Source organism: Bos taurus, chromosome 3, assembly GCF_002263795.3.
Source record: "Bos taurus isolate L1 Dominette 01449 registration number 42190680 breed Hereford chromosome 3, ARS-UCD2.0, whole genome shotgun sequence".
NCBI classification, from domain to species: domain Eukaryota; kingdom Metazoa; phylum Chordata; class Mammalia; order Artiodactyla; family Bovidae; genus Bos; species Bos taurus.
The window spans coordinates 105,129,336-105,148,097 of NC_037330.1; the positions used below are offsets into that span (position 1 = coordinate 105,129,336).

Here is an 18,762-nt window from a genome sequence, read left to right on the forward strand (position 1 = left end):
CTCACCTAGAGCCAGACATCCTGGAATATAAAGTAAAGTGGCCTTGGGAAGCATCACTATGAACAAAGTTAGTGGAGGTGATGGAATTCCAGCTGAGCTGTTTAAAATCGTAAAACATGATGCTGTTAAAGTGTTGCACTCAAGATGCCAGCAAATTTGGAAAACTCAGGAGTGGCCACAGGACTGGAAAAGATCAGTTTTCATTCCAATCCTGAGGAAAAGCAATGCCAAAAAATGTTTAAACCATGGCACAGTTGCACTCATTTTGCACCCTGTCTAGGTAATGCTCAAAATCTTTCAAGCTAGGCTTCAACAGTACATGAACCAAGAACTTCCAGGTATATAAGCTGGATTTAGAAAAGGCAGAGGGACCAGAGATCAAATTGCCAACATCCATTGGATCATCAAAAAAGCAAGAGCATTCCAAAAAAACATCTACTTTATTGACTGCATCAAAGCCTTTGTGTGGATTGCAACAAACTGTGGAAAATTCTTAAAGAAATGGGAATACCAGACCGCCTTACCTGCCTCCTGCAAAACTTGTATGCAGGTCAAGAAGCAACAGTTAAAACCAGACATGGAACAATGGACTGATTCATAATTAGGAAAGGAGTACATCAAGGCTGCATAGTGTCACCTTACTTATTTAACTTATATGCAGAGTACATCATGTGAAATGCCAGGCTGAATGAAGCACAAGCTGGAATCGAGATTGCCGGGAGAAATATCAGTAACCTCAGATATGCAGATGACACCACCCTAACGGTAGAAAGTAAAGAAGAACTAAAGAGCCTCTTGATGAAGGTGAAAGAGAAGAGTGAAAAAGCTGGCTTAACACTCAACATTCAGAAAACTAAGATCATGGCATCTGGTCCCATCACTTCGTGGCAAATAGATGGGGAAAAAATGGAAACAGGGACAGACTTTATATTCTTGTGCTCAAAATCACTGCAAATGGTGACTGCTTGCCCCTTGAAAGAAAAGCTATGACAAACCTAGACAGCGTATTAAAAAGCAGAGACATTACTTTGTCAACAAAGGTTCATATAGTCAAAGCTATCGTTTTTCCAATAGTCATGTATGGATATGAGAATTGGACCATAAAGAAGGCTGAATGCCAAAGAATTGATGCTTCTGAACTGTGCTGTTGGAGAAGACTCTTGAAAGTCCCTTGGACAGCAAGGAGATCAAACCAGTCAATCCTAAAAGAAATCAACCCTGAATATTCATTGGAAGGACTGATGCTGAAGCTCCAATACTTTGGCCACCTGATGCCAAAAACTGACTCGTTAGGAAAGACCTTGATGCTGGAAAAGATTTCCTCCATTCACCCTTCTGTAGTCTCTGGCATGTTGTTTCTTAAACAAGTGAGGTTCATTATTTTGGGGGACCTTTACACCTGCTGTCTCCACTGCCTGAATTCTGCCCTAGATCCTTAAATGCCTCATTCCTTCCTGTCATGCCAATCAGTCCAAATGTCATCTTCTCAAAGAGCCTTTCTTGACCATCCCTCAGTCACATTGCTCTGTTTTACCTCATAGCATTCGTCATTAATTAAGATTGCCTTTTTATTTATTTATATCCCTGGATTATACTATAGAGCCTACCATATAACATATTCTCAATATAGAATGTTTGTTGGAATTGAGCTGTAGGAGTTGCTTGTATATTTTTGAGATTAGTTGTTTGTCAGTTGCTTCATTTGCTATTATTTTCTCCCATTCTGAAGGCTGTCTTTTCACCTTGCTTATAGTTTCCTTTGTTGTGCAGAAGCTTTTAAGTTTAATTAGGTCCCATTTGTTTGTTTTTGCTTTTATTTCCTATATTCTTGGAGGTGGGTCATAGAGAATCCTGCTGTGATGTATGTCAGAGAGTGTTTTGCTTATGTTCTTCTCCAGGAGTTTTATAGTTTCTGGTCTTACGTTTAGATCTTTAATCCATTTTGAGTTTATTTTTGTGTATGGTGTTAGAAAGTGTTCTAGTTTCATTCTTTCACAAGTGGTTGACCAATTTTCCCAGCACCACTTGTTAAAGAGATTGTCTTTAATCCATTGTATATTCTTGCCTCCTTTGTTAAAGATAAGGTGTCCATAGGTACATGGATTTATCTCTGGGCTTTCTATTTTGTTCCATTGATCTATATTTCTGTCTTTGTACCAGTACCATACTGTCTTGATGACTGTGGCTTTGTAGTAGAACCTGAAGTCAGGTAGGTTGATTCCTCCAGTTCCATTCTTCTTTCTCAAGATTTCTTTGGCTATTTGAGGTTTTTTGTATTTCCATACAAATTGTGAAATTATTTGTTCTAGCCCTGTGAAGAATACCGTTGGTAGCTTGATAGGGATTGCATTGAATCTATAAATTGCTTTGGGTAGTATACTCATTTTCACTATATTGATTCTTCCAATCCATGAACATGGTGTATTTCTCCATCTATTAGTGTCCTCTTTGATTTCTTTCACCAGTGTTTTATAGTTTTCTATATATAGGTCTTTAGTTTCTTTAGGCAGATATATTCCTAAGTATTTTATTCTTTTCATTGCAATGGTGAATGGAATTGTTTCCTTAATTTCTCTTTCTATTTTCTCATTATTAGTGTATAGGAATGCAAGGGATTTCTGTGTGTTGATTTTATATCCTGCAACTTTACTATATTCATTGATTAGCTCTAGTAATTTTCTGGTGGAGTCTTTAGGATTTTCTATGTAGAGGATCATGTCATCTGCAAACAGTGAGAGCTTTGCTTCTTCTTTTTCAATTTGGATTCCTTCTATTTCTTTTTCTGCTCTGATTGCTGTGGCCAAAATTTCCAAAACCATTGAATAGTAGTGGTGAGAGTGGGCATCCTTGTCTTGTTCCTGACTTTAGGGGAAATGCTTTCAATTTTTCACCATTGAGGATAATATTTGCTGTGGGTTTGTCATATATAGCTTTTATTATGTTGAGGTATGTTCCTTCTATTCCTGCTTTCTGGAGAGTTTTTATCATAAATGGATGTTGAATTTTGTCAAAGGCTTTCTCTGCATCTATTGAGATAATCATATGGTTTTTATTTTTCAATTTGTTAATGTGGTGTATTACGTTGATTGATTTGTGGATATTGAAGAATCCTTGCATCCCTGGGATAAAGCCCACTTGGTCATGGTGTATGATCTTTTTAATGTGTTGTTGGATTCTGATTGCTAGAATTTTGTTAAGGATTTTTCAGAGGGATGGTACGGGGAGGGAGAAGGGAGGAGGGAGGAGGGTTCAGAGTGGGGAACACGTGTATACCTGTGGCGGATTCATGTTGATATATGGCAAAACCAATACAATATTGTAAAGTTAAAAAATAAAATCAAAACAAAACAAAAAAAAAAGAATGTTTGTTGGAGGAATGAATGAACAAGTGAGTGAATGAACAGATCTGGAGTTAGAGGAAATTTTAATGTGATGAAAAGAGCAAGGACTTTAGACATTCTGGATTTAAATTTCAGTCCTGCTTCATTACTTATGTGACCTTGGCCAAGTTACTCAAGTTTAAGTTGCCTAATAAGTTAAATAAAGATAATAATACAGGCTTCATAGGCAAGACTTCAAAGTCCATTGTTTTGACTGCCAGTGTATACTACTTTTATACTCTAGTAAGTTAATGACAATGATTGTCCATACCACCATTGCATGTAGTATGGCATCACTTTCATAGCAGGTGCTCAATAAACATTGGAGTAATTTTGCTTAAAGGAATTATCATTAGAGGGCACTCATTTGTCAACTATTTCCTTTCTCCATTCTTGGTCTTAACAGTTTCTGTCTGCCTTTTAGTGACATTATTGATAGTTACAATGGCCAAGGAAATAAGATTAGGTATACACATATGTGCATTTATCACAAGTTTATCAAGGAGAGGAGGCCAGTTATGTACATCTTTATGTGCTACTACCCTAACTTAGATGTGCCTCTTCCTTTAGAGTGAACTTCATCATTATCTTTTCTATATGTAGAGTCATGGTACCTACCCCTTTGTCTGTTGGCAGAAGTTCCGTAAATGTCACATGCAGTCTTCTCAAGCTGCCCCACCAGCATCTTTTCTCCTTCCTATGGATTTAAGCCACATGGAACTACCCACAGGTCCTCATATAACCATGTTTTTTCAGTTCTGTGCCTTTCTACATACTATCTCCTCTGTCTGAAATACTCTATTCGCCCTCCACCCTTGCCCTTTTCTAATGTAAGAACCATCAATTCTTCAAAGATTAGTTAAGGGAGTTCTCTGGTGGCCTAGTGTTAGGATTCCAGGCTTTCACTGCAATGGTCTTGGTTCAGTCCCTGGCTGGGGAACTGAGATCCCGCAAGCCATGTGGCATAACAAAAAAAGATGAGTTAAAATATCACTTTGAAATCTTGCCTGACAAGTCTCTCTTAGCCATCTCCTTTGCTTCCCTGCCTTCCTTTGCAGAGTTAGTCGCTCCTTCCTCCAGGTTCTTACAACCCCATGCGTATATATTTTTGCATCACACTCATGAATCAATTTTTGTAATTTTTTATTTCGACATAATTTCAACTTTACAGAAAAATTGCAACAGTAATACAAAGAACTCCCTTATACCTTTCATCAAGATTCTCCAAATATTAACATTTTATCATATATGCATTATTAATCTCTCTCAATATATAATACATATTTTTTCTGAACCATTTGGCAATAACTTGCATGCATAATGTCCCTTTACTATCAAAGACCTTAGTGTATGTTTTCTAAAAACAAGGGCTAATGTCTCCATGACAAAAGTGCATCTGTTAAAATTAGAAAATTATCAGTATAGTATTGAGCTAATCGACAGACCTTCTACAGTTATTAAAACTAGAAAATTAGTATCAGTACAGTACCAGTGGTTAATCAGTAAACTTTATTCATATTTTGTCAGTTGTACCAGAAGAAAATTCTGGATCATGAGTTATACTTGTCATGTCTCTTTAGTCTCCATTAATCTAAAACAGTTCTTTCATCATTATTCTTTGTCTTTCATGACCTTAATATTTCTTTACAAATATTTGTCTAGTTATTTTATAGAATGGGTCTCAATTTGGGTTTGCCTAATGTTACCTCATGATTAGATTCAGATTATGCTTTTTTGACAGCAAGGCTCTACAAGTGACAGTCTTCTCAAGGCATTGTATTTGGGGATACACGATACCATTTGTCCTCACTGCACACAGTAATTTGGATTACTTGGTTCAGGCGGTATCTACCACATTTCTTCACTTCATGTCTTTGAAATTAGGTAATTAGTTAATAGTCTTATAGATAAATATGTTGAGACGATTAGTATCCTGTTTCTCCTCAAACTTCTACCTAATAGTTTTAGCATCCACTGATGAGTATGCTTGAATCAGTTATTGCCCAAATCGCTGTTTTCTAATTCCCTCATTTCTTCCACATGTGTTAGTTGAGATACTACTGTAATCAAGAGTTTTTCCTTCTCTTCTATTTTTTTTAATTTAGTTATATCAGTATGGACTCTTGAGACTTACTTATTTAGTAATAATTTCTTATCAGGACTTCCCTGGTGGCTCAGACAGTAAAGCGTCTGCTTACAACGCGGGAGACCCGGGTTCGATCCCTGGGTTGCACACATCCTCTGGAGAAGGAAATGGCACCCCACTCCAGTACTCTTGCCTGGAAAATCCCACGGACAGAGGAGCCTGGTAGGCTACAGTCCATGGGGTCGCAAAGAATCAGACACAACTGAGTGACTTCACTTTCACTTTTCTTATTGTCATTATGTTTTGATGTTCGAATTGCCCTAGATGTAGCAAGTAGAAGCCCCTTGAAGTTGTCTCATATGTCCTTTTGACACGGCCCCATTATTTCCTGACCAGTGTGTTCCAGGTTCATCTTCCCTATCTCAGTCCAAAGCCACTGAATTGTGATTATTGTGTAAAGATCTACTTCTAACCATCTCTAGATTGTGCTCCTCTAAGATGGGAATCATGTTGGGGGTGTTTTCACCTTAGATAATTGGTAAACCTTGGTACTTGATATTTGCTAAATTTTCAGTGAAAAAATTAGCTGAAATTTATTGATATAGTTAAGTTAATATAATTTAAGTTGCCACTTCCTGGTGGAAAGAAGAGATTGCTTCCTTCCTCCTCAGCTACCTGACAGAATGTGTGCAGAGAAGATCCCAAAGGCTAGAATCATGCCTTGGTCTGCCACTCTTAACTTCTCTGAGGCTTGTTTTCCTCATTTGTCAAAGGAGAAGATAATGTCAGCCCTCACAAGGTTATGAAGGCCATGTGAAATCACAAGTGTACAAGAATTTTGTCAAAGTATAGGAGCCTGGTGGGCTGCCGTCTATGGGGTCGCACAGAGTCGGACACGACTGAGGCGACTAAGCAGCAGCAGCAGCAGCATTGTTGATTAAGGGAGTAATTCTGTCAGCCATAGTGGCATCAAAATATATTGGAGAATATTCCAGTCTTTCAATTTTCTCTGAACTAGGACAGGCATTAAATTATTTAATTATCTGCATGTGGAAAATAAGAAAAGATTGTGTTTAAATGACAAATTCAATGTCACACCATAAGGGACAGAGCTAGAATTAAATACCTGGTCCCCTGACATCACCTCAATTTTTTTTCCACTAGGATAATTAACTTAGAATATGGCAGGACAGGGCTTCCTGATGGGGAAAACCTCAAAATCCTGGAATCCCTCAGGATAGCTTAAGAAATTCATTATTAAGACACTTTTAAATTAGTATGAAGCTTAATCTCACTGCTAGCTACTCATACATGAATAGCATGCCCTGATTTTTCAGAACTGTTAAGTGTACTTGGTTAGTTTCTTCTGTCTGTATATTTCAAGCCAGAGGGAGCAACTTCTTTGCCATTTGGCATCATGGACTTTTATTTCCAGCCTTTGGGGGGAAAAGAACTGCTTTCTAGCACTTATAAAGCCAATTAAAGCCCATTCAGTTCTTCTCTTATATCTGTTTCCTTTCTTATTTTGCAAACATGTTCTGGGTACCAAGTAAGAACTCAGTCAGCCTCTTTTCTTGTGATGATAGGAATTCAGAAGTAAATCTCTTTTCTCCCTGATCAGCTCAGATTCCGTGCTTGTTACTAGAAATACATGCGGCAGTCTTATGGTTTATAGTAATCAGTAAGTAATGCTCAAAGTTCTCCAAGCCAGGCTTCAACAGTACACTAACCAGGAACTTCCAGATGTTCAAGCTGGTTTTAGGAAAGGCAGAGGAACCCGAGATCAAATTGCCAACATCCCCTGGATCACTGAAAAAGCAAGAGAGTTCCAGAAAAGCATCTACTTCTGCTTTATTGACTATGCTAAAGGCTTTGACTGTGTGGATCACAACAAACTATGGAAAATTCTTAAGGAGATGGGAATACCAGACCCTCTGATCTGCCTCCTGAGAAATCTGTATGCAGGTCAGGAAGCAACAGTTAGAACTGGACATGGAACAATAGACTGCTTCCAAATAGGAAAAGGAGTACGTCAAGGCTGTATATTGTCACTCTGCTTATTTAACTTATATGCAGAGTACATCATGAGAAACACTGGGCTGGAAGAAGCACAAGCTGGAATCAGGATTGCTGGGAGAAATATCAGTAACCTCAGACATGCAGATGACACCACACTTATGGCAGAAAGCAAAGAACTAAAGAGCCTCTTGATGAAAGTGAAGGAGGAGAGTGGAAAGTTGGCTTAAAACTCAACATTCAGAAAACTAAGAGATCATGGCATCTGGTCCCATCTCTTCATGGCAAAAGATGGGGAAACAATGGAAACTGAGAGACTTTATTTTAGGGGCCTCCAAAATCACTGCAGATGGTGACTACAGCCATGAAATTAAAAGACGCTTGCTCCTTGGAAGAAAAGCTCTGACCAACCTAGACAGCATATTAAAAAGCAGACATTACTTTGCCAACAAAGGTCTGTCTAGTCACAGCTATGGTTTTTCCAGTAGTCATGTATGAATGTGAAGAATTGGACTATAAAGAAAGCTGAGTGCCAAAGAATTGATGTTTTTGAACTGTGGTGTTGGAGAAGACTCTTGAGAGTCCCTTGGACAGCAAGGAGATCCAGCCAGGCCATCCTAAAGGAAATCAGTCCTGAATTGGAAGGACTGATGCTGAAGCTGAAACGCCAATACTTTGGCCACCTGATGGGAAGAATTGACTCATTTGAAAAGACCCTGATGCTGGGAAAGATTGAAGGCAGGAGGAGAAGGGGACAACAGAGGATGAAATGGATGGCATCACTGACTCAATGGACATGAGTTTGAGTAGGCTTCAAGAGTTGGTAGTGGACAGGGAAGTCTGGCGTGCTATATAGTCCATGGGGTCACAAAGAGTCGGACACGACTGAATGACTGAACTGAACTGAATCAGTTTGAACGTTTGCCATGTTCAGTTACTCAAGTTTATGTATAGAATATGTAGAAAGTTGGATTGGGTTTCTTTCTAGTGTATTGGAAAGAGAAGGGAAAGGAAGTGATTATAGATCAATAGTTCTCAAAACTTTTGCTATCAGGAAACTTTTATATCCTTAACCTGAAGGCTTTCTATTTATGTGAATTATCCATGTTAGTACATTAGAAAGTAAAGCTTAAGAATGTTTTAAAACATAAGAATATACTGGCACAAATCCCATTAGCTGTCAAAGTGATGATATCACTCTTATAGCATCTGGGAAACTCTTCTGTGAGAGAATGAGAATGAAAAAGGCAAATAATGTTTTAGATCATGAAAATAATTTTGACTTTACAGACCTTCAGAAGAATGTTAAGAACCCTCCAGAGGCTTCCAGACTGAACTTGGAAAACTGCTAACCATATAACATTTTAAAAATCCATTCACCAGTAAGGGACATTTGGGTCATTTCGGAGTTTTCAGTCATTACAAATAATACTCCTGTAAACATTCTTTACTGGCACCCCCCTCCAGTACTCTTACTTGGAAAATCCCGTGGACAGAGGAGCCTGTTAGGCTGCAATCCATGGGTTCGCTAAGAGTCGGACACGACTGAGCGACTTCACTTTCACTTTTCACTTTCATGCATTGGAGAAGGAAATGGCAGCCCACTCCAGTATTCTTGCCTGGAGAATCCCAGGGACGGGGGAGCCTGGTGGGCTGCCGTCTATGGGGTCGCACAGAGTCGGAAACGACTGAAGTGACTTAGCAAACATTCTTTTACACATATCTCAGTGTACATGTTCAAGAATTTCTCTGGCGTTTATACCTTAGATTGAAACTGCTGAATCCTAGTGTAGATGCATCTTCAGACAGATAATGCCTGCAATGTACCCAGGGGAGTTGTCTTGAAAAATGCTACTGTGAACGTTCTATTACATATCTTTGGTGATCGTACCACTCAGTCCTCTTGGTTATATATTGAAGTGTGAAGTTGTCAGGTGATAGAGTATAAAGCTAAATAATCTTTCAAAATGATTTACAGTCTCACAACATACAGGAGTTCTACTTGCCTCATTTTCCTCAACAATGATAGGTACCATCAGTCTTTTTAATTTTAGCAATTGGTGGAGATTTATATCTTTAGTTTTAACTTTTATTTTCCTGATAACTAATAATATTCAACAACTTTTCATATCCTATTGATATTTATATATTCATTTTTGTGACATGGCTTTTCAAGTCTTCAGTCAGTTCAGTCACTCAGTCATGTCTGACTGTTTGCAACCCATGGACTGCAGCACACCTGTGTTACCATTTTTCAAGTCTTACCCATTTTTAAAATTGGATTATGAAACTTTTGTTATAGATTTTTAGGATTTTTTAAAAATATATTCTGGATATTACTTTCCAGTAATATCCAGACATATGTGTTTTATATATCTTTTTCCACTTCCTGGATTTGTTTTTCACTTTTTGAAAAAGAAATGTTTTCTGTTGGTGAGGAGAAATTTTTTTGTTTTAATGAAGTCATAAGTATCAACCTTTTATATTAATACTGTGTGTTCTGTTTAATAACTCTTTACTTATCCCAGAGGTTTGAAGATATTCCCCTCTGTGTTCTTTGAAAATTTGATGTTTTAACTTAAACATTAATTTTTGTATCTGGAATGAAGTATATGGTTACATATGGATATCTGTTTGACTCCCCACAGTTTTATTGAAGAGTCCATGGTCCCCTTCCCGCCCCAGAATTACAGGAGTTCCTTTATTATAAATCAGATGACTGTACTCTGATCTGATCATGAGCTGTGTAGTTTTTACAGTTAACCGGTTCTTGTGGTAACATCATTTATTTTTGGATCTTTACAAATATATTGTCCCACATTGAGGCCCTCTCACTGTGTCTCTTCACCGCCACTGGCAGCAGCTCCCCAAGGTCCCGTGGTGACTGACGCTGATTAATCACAGGACGCCCAGGAGCCAGAGGAGGCCGTCTTGGGAACACCTGGCCCAGAGGGCCAGGCATCCACCATGCTGAGAACTGGCACATCCGCAGTCTTGTGTCTATTTTAAAAGTTGTGTTTTTTCAAGGGAATCTCCCATTTCATAAAAATTTCCTAATTTATTTGCATAAAGTTATGTATAATATCCTGTTACTATCTTCTTAATGTCTGAAAGATCTATGATGAAACCTCCTCTTTTATTCTTGATACTTGTAGATTGTAGGGTGGGGGTTGTATTTCTTAATCAGGCTTGCTGAAGGATTATCTTTTCAAAGGATCAGCCTTTAACTTTGTTAATATCTCTACTGTATGTCCATTTTCTGTTTTCTACTCATCTCTATTGTGTCCTTAATTTTACTTTCTTTGAGTTTAGTTTGCTCTTCTTTGCTTAGCTTTTTGAAGTAGAAGCTTAAATCATTGATACATAACCTTTCTTTTCTTTTAATATAAACATTTATAGCTGTAGACTTCCCTTTGAGCGCTGATTTAGTTAAATCTCATGTTTGTATATCTCATATTTTCATGAATTTTAAGTTCTAAAAAATTTTTTACTTACATTTTATTTTTTTGATATGAGTTATTTACAAGTATGTGTGTGCTACATGTGTGCTAAGTCGCTTCAGTTGTGTCTAACTCTGTGCGATGCTATGGACTGTAGCCCGCCAGGCTCCTCTGTCCTCGGGATTCTCCAGGCAAGAATACTGGAGTGGGTTGCCATGTCCTTCTCCAGGGGATCTTCCTGACCTGGGATCAGACCTGTGTGTCTTATGTCTCCTGCATTGGCAGGTAGGTTCTTTACCACTAGCATATATGTCACTTAATTTCTTAACACTGGGTCTTTTAATTAATTTATTATTGATTTGTATTTAAATTCCATGTGGTTAGAGAACATATTCTTTATTATTTCAGTTATTTGTACTTTATTGAGAATTGGTTTTTCACCCAGTACACTACATAAACATTTGAAAAGAATGTGTATTCTATGCTTTTTGGATATAATGTCCTGTATGTGTCAGTTAGGTTGGTTAGTTAACCTGTTATTTGGTTATTTATGTTAATTAGTGGGCTTCCTATGTAGCTCAGCTGGTAAAGAATCCACCTGCAATGCAGGAGACCACAGTTCAATTCCTGGGTCAGGAAGATCCCCTGGAGAAGGGATCCTGGAGACACTCCAGGATTCTTGGGCTTCCCTGGTGGCTCAAACAGTATAGAATCTGCCTGCAGTGCGGGAGACCTGGGGTTGGGATCCCTGGATTGGGAAGATCCCCTGGGGGAGGGCATGGCAACCCACTCCAGTATTCTTGCCTGGAGAATCCCCATGGACAGAGGAACCTGGTGGGCTACAGTCCATGGGGTTGCAAAGAGTCAGACGCGGCTGAGCAACTAAGCACACACACACGTTAATTAGTTATTTATGTTACTAGTTAGTTGATTGTATTATTCAGATATTTTCTATCCTTATTTATATGTTCATGTTCTTTTTTTTAATACTTTTATTTAGTTAGTTATTTGGCTGTGCTGGGTCTTAGTTGCAGTACATGGGATCTTTAGTTGCAGCATGCAAGATCTTTTGTTCTAGCATGCGAACTCTTAGTTGCAACATGCAAACTCTTAGGTTGTGGCATGTAGGATCTAGTTCCCTGCTGCTGCTGCTGCTGCTGCTGCTGCTAAGTCACTTCAGCCATGTCTGGTCTGTGCGACCCCATAGACGGCAGGCAGCCCACCAGGCTTCTCCGTCCCTGGGACCAGGGATCAAACCCAGACCCCAAGCGTTGGGAGCACGGAGTCTTAGCCACACCCCTCAAGGTCATCACAGAGCACTGAGCTGCAGCTTCCCACGTCCTCACGTTCTTGAATTACCAGTAACTGAGAAATGTGTCAGAAATCTCCAACTCATAATTATGGATTTTCTATTTCTCCTTTTAGTTCTTTAAATTTTGCTTTTATATTTTGTATTGTTAGGTCCATATAAACATAAGGTTATTATAGCTTCCTTTTGAATTGACTATCTTTTGCTGTAATTATCATTTCTAAGTAATTTTAGTTTCATTTCCACTTTAACTTGAGTTTTTTTTAATTAAATATAGTTGATGTATAATGTGTTTATTTCAGGTGTGCTACATGGTGATTTGACATTTCATATATTTTTAAATGATCACCATGATGAATCTAGTAACCGTCTATCCCCCTACAAAGCTATTAAAACAATATTGACTGCACTTCTTATGCTGTATGTTACATCCCCAAGGTCTTGTTTTATTACTGGGGTTTTGTGTCTCTTAATCCCCTTCACCTGTTTTATCGCTCCTCCGCTGCTCTCCTCTCTCTCAATCACTAGTTTGTTCTGTTGTATATAAGATTCTGTTTCTGTTTGGTTTGTTTTTTAGATTCCACATGTGAGATCATACAGTATTTGTCTTTGTCTGATTTACTTCACTTAGCATACCTTCTAGATTTATCCATGTTGTCACAAGTGGGAAGATTTCTTTTTTCATAGCTGAGTAAATACTCCGTTGTATGTGTATACCACATCTTCTTTAGCCATTCATCTATTGGTGGACACTTAGGTTGTTTCCATGTCTTGGCTATTGTAAACAATAATGCTGTGAACATTGGTGTGCATATGCCTTTTTTTTTCTTATATGCCTTGTCAAATTAAGTGTTTTTGTTTTCTTTGGGTAAATACCCAGAAGTTAATTTGCTGGATCATATGGCAGTTCTGTTTTTAATTTTTTTAAGAATGCTGTTTCCCATAGTGACTGCACCAATTTACATTCCCACCAACAGTGAATGAGGTTTCTCTTTTCTCCATATCCTTGCCAACACCTGTTATTTGTTCTTTTTTGAGTAATGGCCATTCTGACAAATGTGAAGTGGTATCTCATTCTGGTTTTGATTTGCATTGCACTGATGATTAGTGATGTTGAGCTTCTTTTCGTGTGTCTGTATGTCTTCTTTGGAAAAATGTCTATTCAGGTCCTCTGCCGATTTGTTAATTAGGTTTTTTTTTTTAATGCTGAGTTGTGTATTTGTGTATTTTGGATGTTAACCCCTTATTGGATATATCATTTGCAAATATCTTCTCCCATCCAGTAGACTGCCTTTGCGTTTTGGTGATATGAATTGACTATTTAATCTTGATGAAGTATCCCTTTTTAGTCTAGTTATACTTCCTGCATTAAGACTGTCTTGTCTCATATTAACATAGCCACTTGAACCTTCTTTGGTTAACGTTCACAGGGTATGTATTTTTCCATCTGTTTGTTTTTGTCTTCCTCTATCATTATATTTTAAGTTTTCTTATATTTCAGTGCTATCTTATAAATAGATATAATTGGGTTCTTGGGGGTTTGGGGGTCTAGTTTGTTTATTTTCTCTTCGTTTATCCAAACCAGTTGTATTTATTGTGATTATTTATTTGTGTTAAAGTCTGTCATTTTGTATTTTGCTTTTTGTTTTTGAGTTCGTACTCGTTTATTTGTTCCTCCTTTCTGGCCTTCTTTGGGATTAATCAAGCATGTTTTATTATTCCATTTCTCTCTCCTTAGCTTTTTTAGTGATGCATTCTTGTTAGAATTTTTTAACTAGCTGGAATTGTATATTTTGAACTTACTCAAGTTCATCTTAAGTAAGCACTCTGGCCCCTCCCCAAATAATGCAAAGTTCTTAACAAATTTTGGCTCCATTTACCCGACTACTACCATCCTTTGTGCTATTGCTTTTATGTAATTTCCTAACACAGTTGACCCTTAAACAGTGTGTAGCTTAGGGGCAGTGAGATCTGCATATAACTTCACAGTAAGCCCTCCATATCCATGGTTGTACATCTATGGATTAAACCAAACCATGAATCCTGAAGTACTGTAGTACATGTTTATTTTAAAAATTTGCATGCAAATGGATATGCACAGTTAAAATCTATGTTGTTTAAGGGTCAACTGTACATGTACTATAAACCCTACAAGCCATTAAAAAAAATCTTTTCTAAATAGTCAATATTATCTTGTATCTGTCCACATAGTTACCCCTTCTAATGCTCTTCCTTCCTACAGTTGTATTTTTCCATCTGGGATTACTCTTTTTTATCCTGAAGAACTTCCTTTTTATTTCCTGTAGTTTAGGTCTATTAGTGACATTTTTTCAGCTTTGATGTTTCTGAAAATGTTATTTTACCTTTTTAAAAAAATTTTAATTGCATGCAAGAGTCTTTAAATTCTGTTACGTTTTACAGTTTTCAAAAGTTTCACACAGATGATTATAAGAAATCATTTCTTATAATCCCATAGTAGCCCTCTTTTTTTCCCTCTACACCTATATTGCCCCTCCTCAGTTCCCTCTCTCTACTGTAAGTCACTAGTTTGTTCTCTTCATCTGGGAATCTGCTTCTTTTTTGTTGTTTTATTCACTAGTTTGTTGTATCTTTTAGATTCCACATATAAGAGATATCTAATACAGTATTTTTCTTTCTCTGTCTGACTTATTTCACTTAGCATGATATCCTCCAAATCTATACATGTTGCTACAAATGGCAAAAGAGAATTCATTCTTTTTTATGGCTCAGTAGTATTCCTGTGTGTGTGTGTGTGTGTGTGTGTATGTGCGCATGTGTGTGTGTGAGACATCTTCTTTATTCTTTCATCTGTTGATGAACACTTAGGTTGCTTTTATACTTTTTCACCTTCATTTTTGAAGAATCAGTTCAGTTCAGTCATTCAGTCGTGTCTGACCCTTTGCGACCCCATGAACCGCAGCACACCAGGCCTCCCTGTCCAACACCAACTCCCGGAGTCCACCCAAACCCATGTCCATCGAGTCAGTGATGCCATACAACCATCTCATCCTCTGTCGTCCCCTTCTCCTCCTGCCCTCAATCTTTCCCAGCATCAGAGTCTTTTCCAGTGAGTCAGTTCTTCACATCAGGTGGCCAAAGTATTGGAGTTTCAGCTTCAACATCAGTCCTTCCAATGAACACCCAGGACTGATCTCCTTTAGGGTGGACTGGTTGGATCTCCTTGCAGTCCAAGGGACTCTCAAGAGTCTTCTTCAACACCACAGTTCAAAAGCATCAATTCTTCAGTGCTCAACTTTCTTTATAGTCCCAACTCTCATATCCATACATGACCACTGGAAAAACCATAGCCTTGACTAGACGGACCTTTGTTGGCAAAGTAATGTCTCTGCTTTTGAATATGCTGTCTAGGTTGGTCATAACTTTCCTTCCAAGGAGTAAGCGTCTTTTAATTTCATGGCTGCAGTCACCATCTGCAGTGATTTTTCGCTGTAGAACTCTGGGTTGGAGTTTACATATTTTAGCCCTTTAAAACTGTCATTTAACACTATTGCTTCTTACTTTCACAGTTTCTGTTACAAAGTCAATTGCTTCTGTAAAAATAATCCTTTTTTCTTTAACTGCTTTTAAAAATGTATCTTTGTCTTTCATTTCGCTTTATTTTATGTATTTTATTTTCAGCAGTTTCACAGTGATGTGGTTTGGTATAGTTTGGATTTTTTGTGTGTTTTTGCTGCTTGTGGATTGCTGAGCTCTTCTTTCATTAGTCTTCAAGTATAGTTTTTCCTCATTCTCTCTGTCTTCTCTCACAGGGATTATAGTTACTCATATTTTGTATCTATTGACTGTGTCCACGTGTCCCTAATGTTCTAATCTGTTTATCTGGGGTTTTTTTTTCTGTATTTTTGCTTCATTTTGCATGTTTTCTGTTGATTTTTCTTCAAATTTTTTAATTCTTCTGCTAGATCTTGTTTACCCTTAAATCCGTCCAATGAATTCTTAATTTTTAATATTGTTTTTATTCTAGTATGTTTGTTTAATTGGTTATGAAGGTTGCAGTTTTCTGTGAGTATTATCTTTTCTTACATTTTTTTCATCTTTTCCTCTACTTTTTAAAACTGTATTACTTACCGTTAGTTTAAAAGTCTGTTTCATTATCTGGATCATGAGTTTTCTATTGTCTATATTTTTTCTTGATTATCAGTCACATTGTTCTGACTCTTTATATTTCTGTCTTACACACACACACACACACACACACACACACACACACACACACACACACTGGATGTTTTATATAAAAGAAGTTTTGAGACTCCAGCTGATATTTTCTATCAGAAAGAATTCTTTCTTTCCTCTTTCCTTTATGCTAATAGGATAAGGGCCTGATCCTCTCAGTTTAATCATGGATTGAACTAGTTCAGATATGAATTTTATCTACGGTTTATATCCATATTCCGAGGCCCTGGGCCCTCGACTGAGAGCCTAATGGGTCTTCATCTTCATAGTCGTGAAAAAGTACAAGAAATTGTCCTGCCTTTGAGAGTTTTGGGGCTTGGTTCTTTGACCTTTCAGTCCTTACAATTTCAAAATAAGGCATTTATCTTGAAGAGGAGATCGGCTGTGTTAGAAGTAGACCTCATCCTTCTGGTGGGACCTTGTCTGCTGAAGTCACAAAATTATGGGAATTTTCACTCTGTCTTTTTAGAAGCTTTCAGCCTAGCTTTGCAGCCCCAACATGCAGGCTCAAAACTCAGCAGATGTCCTCTGGGACAAACAGGCCATATTCATGGACCTCCTCAAATTCCAATCTCATAGCAGCCTCATCAGTTTCTCTTTCCTCCAGTGAAGCTCCTCTGCACAGGCCAAGACTGACCGTTAATTCATGCCCAAATTTGGCAAATGTGCTCAGGAAAGAAAACAGTGTCAGCTACTTAAGAAATCCTCCTCATCCAGGTCTGGAATTCCAGTTCATCTAATCCTCATAATTTCTGTAACAATGCAGTATCTTTTAAAAAATGTATCTGATTTTTTCTAGTTGCTGGATCAGCAGCACCACATCGTCATATCTGTTACATACTACCTGGAAGCACAAGAAACACTGTCTTCTACCTGCCCACTGTAATTACTTTATCAACTTGTCTCCTAAGTTCTACTCTCGTCCCCTCCCCTCCCAGAGCAGCCGGAGTGTTCCCTTTTAAGTCTGCCCTGTCACTCACTTGCTCAAAACTCTCCAGTGGCTTCCCTTCAGACTTAAGATAAATTTAGGTTCATTTTCAGGGTCTACAAAATCCCACACAGTCTTATTGCTACTTCTTCTCTACCTAATCTCCCACCACTCTCCCCTTTGCTCACTCAATTCCAGCTATACTGATCTTCCTTCCATTTCTCAAAGACAGTAACATGTTCCCATCTCAGAATCTTTGCACTTGTTATAGACCATCTAGTGGATGGCTCTCCCTCAGCCTTCATAAGACTTTGCCTTTATTTCACTTGGGAGCTCTGTGCAGATGTCACCTTCACAAAGAGGACTTTCCTCACCTCTGTGTCTCCTTAACTTGCTGCTTTAGTTTTAATCATGGCATTTACCTAATATTATGTTGTGTCTTTTTTTGCCAATTTTCTTTTTTTTTTTTTTACCACCCCACTAGGTGGTAAGCTCCGTAAGAGTGGAAACTATGTTTTGTTCACTATTCTACCCCAGCACTTAAAATAATGTATAGCCTGTAGTAAATGCTTAATAACTTTGTGGAATGAATTAGATATTGCTTACCTTGAAGAATTATCAATTAAGGAGATGAATGATCAGAGTAAATTGAAAGTACTCTGCAGACTGTTTTAGAGCAGGTGGAGCACTGATGGAATTGTCAGACAAGGCCTCAATAAGGTGGTGATTCTGGAGCTGAGTGTCAGAAACTGAGTATTGATGTATTCAGATCAGAAAGAACAGAGAATTCAACGTGTTTGAACAAACTGGTGTTCAGAAAACAGTGGAGCTACGACATGGGGGTGGGTGATAGGAAATGACATCAGACATATCTAGGAAGCAAGGCAGGGGCAAAATCACAAAGGTCTTTGGATATCAGAATAAAGAATTTGGATATCAGAATAAAGAATTTGGACCTTATCTTAAAGTCCAAATTTTTAAGGTAAGGAAAGATGCTATTAGATGTATATATTTGTATGTATTTCAGTAGTCCTCACTGCAATAATCACACTAAAACTTTAAGTAAATTGATACAGAAAATCCCTGATTTGGTTGTCAGAACCCAGTTTCCACACGTAAGTCCTTATCCCAACTCCCTGTGTAACCTAGGGAAGGCATCATTTCCTCTTCTGAGCCTCAGGTCTTCATTCTTAGCAGAAGACTGTAAGCTTCTAAGAGCCATTCCATCTCTGAGCCTGTGGTTGTTTATATGCTTGAACTAGGTTCTTTGGGAAGAAACGTGTAATATTTTTCCTACATTAGCCAGAAATAATTAAAACTTCCAATTCTGGCCAATCTAAATTCAGTTCTCCTCTGAGATTTTCTAACTTTTAGGTCAGATGCCA

At 37.9% G+C, this 18,762-nt stretch overlaps 1 protein-coding gene across 17 annotated transcripts in view; it reads left to right on the plus strand.

The window, feature by feature from the left end:
• SCMH1 (Scm polycomb group protein homolog 1) overlaps positions 1-18,762 on the plus strand; it is a 224,645-nt gene that overhangs the window by 164,336 nt on the left and 41,547 nt on the right. The window lies entirely within an intron of this gene.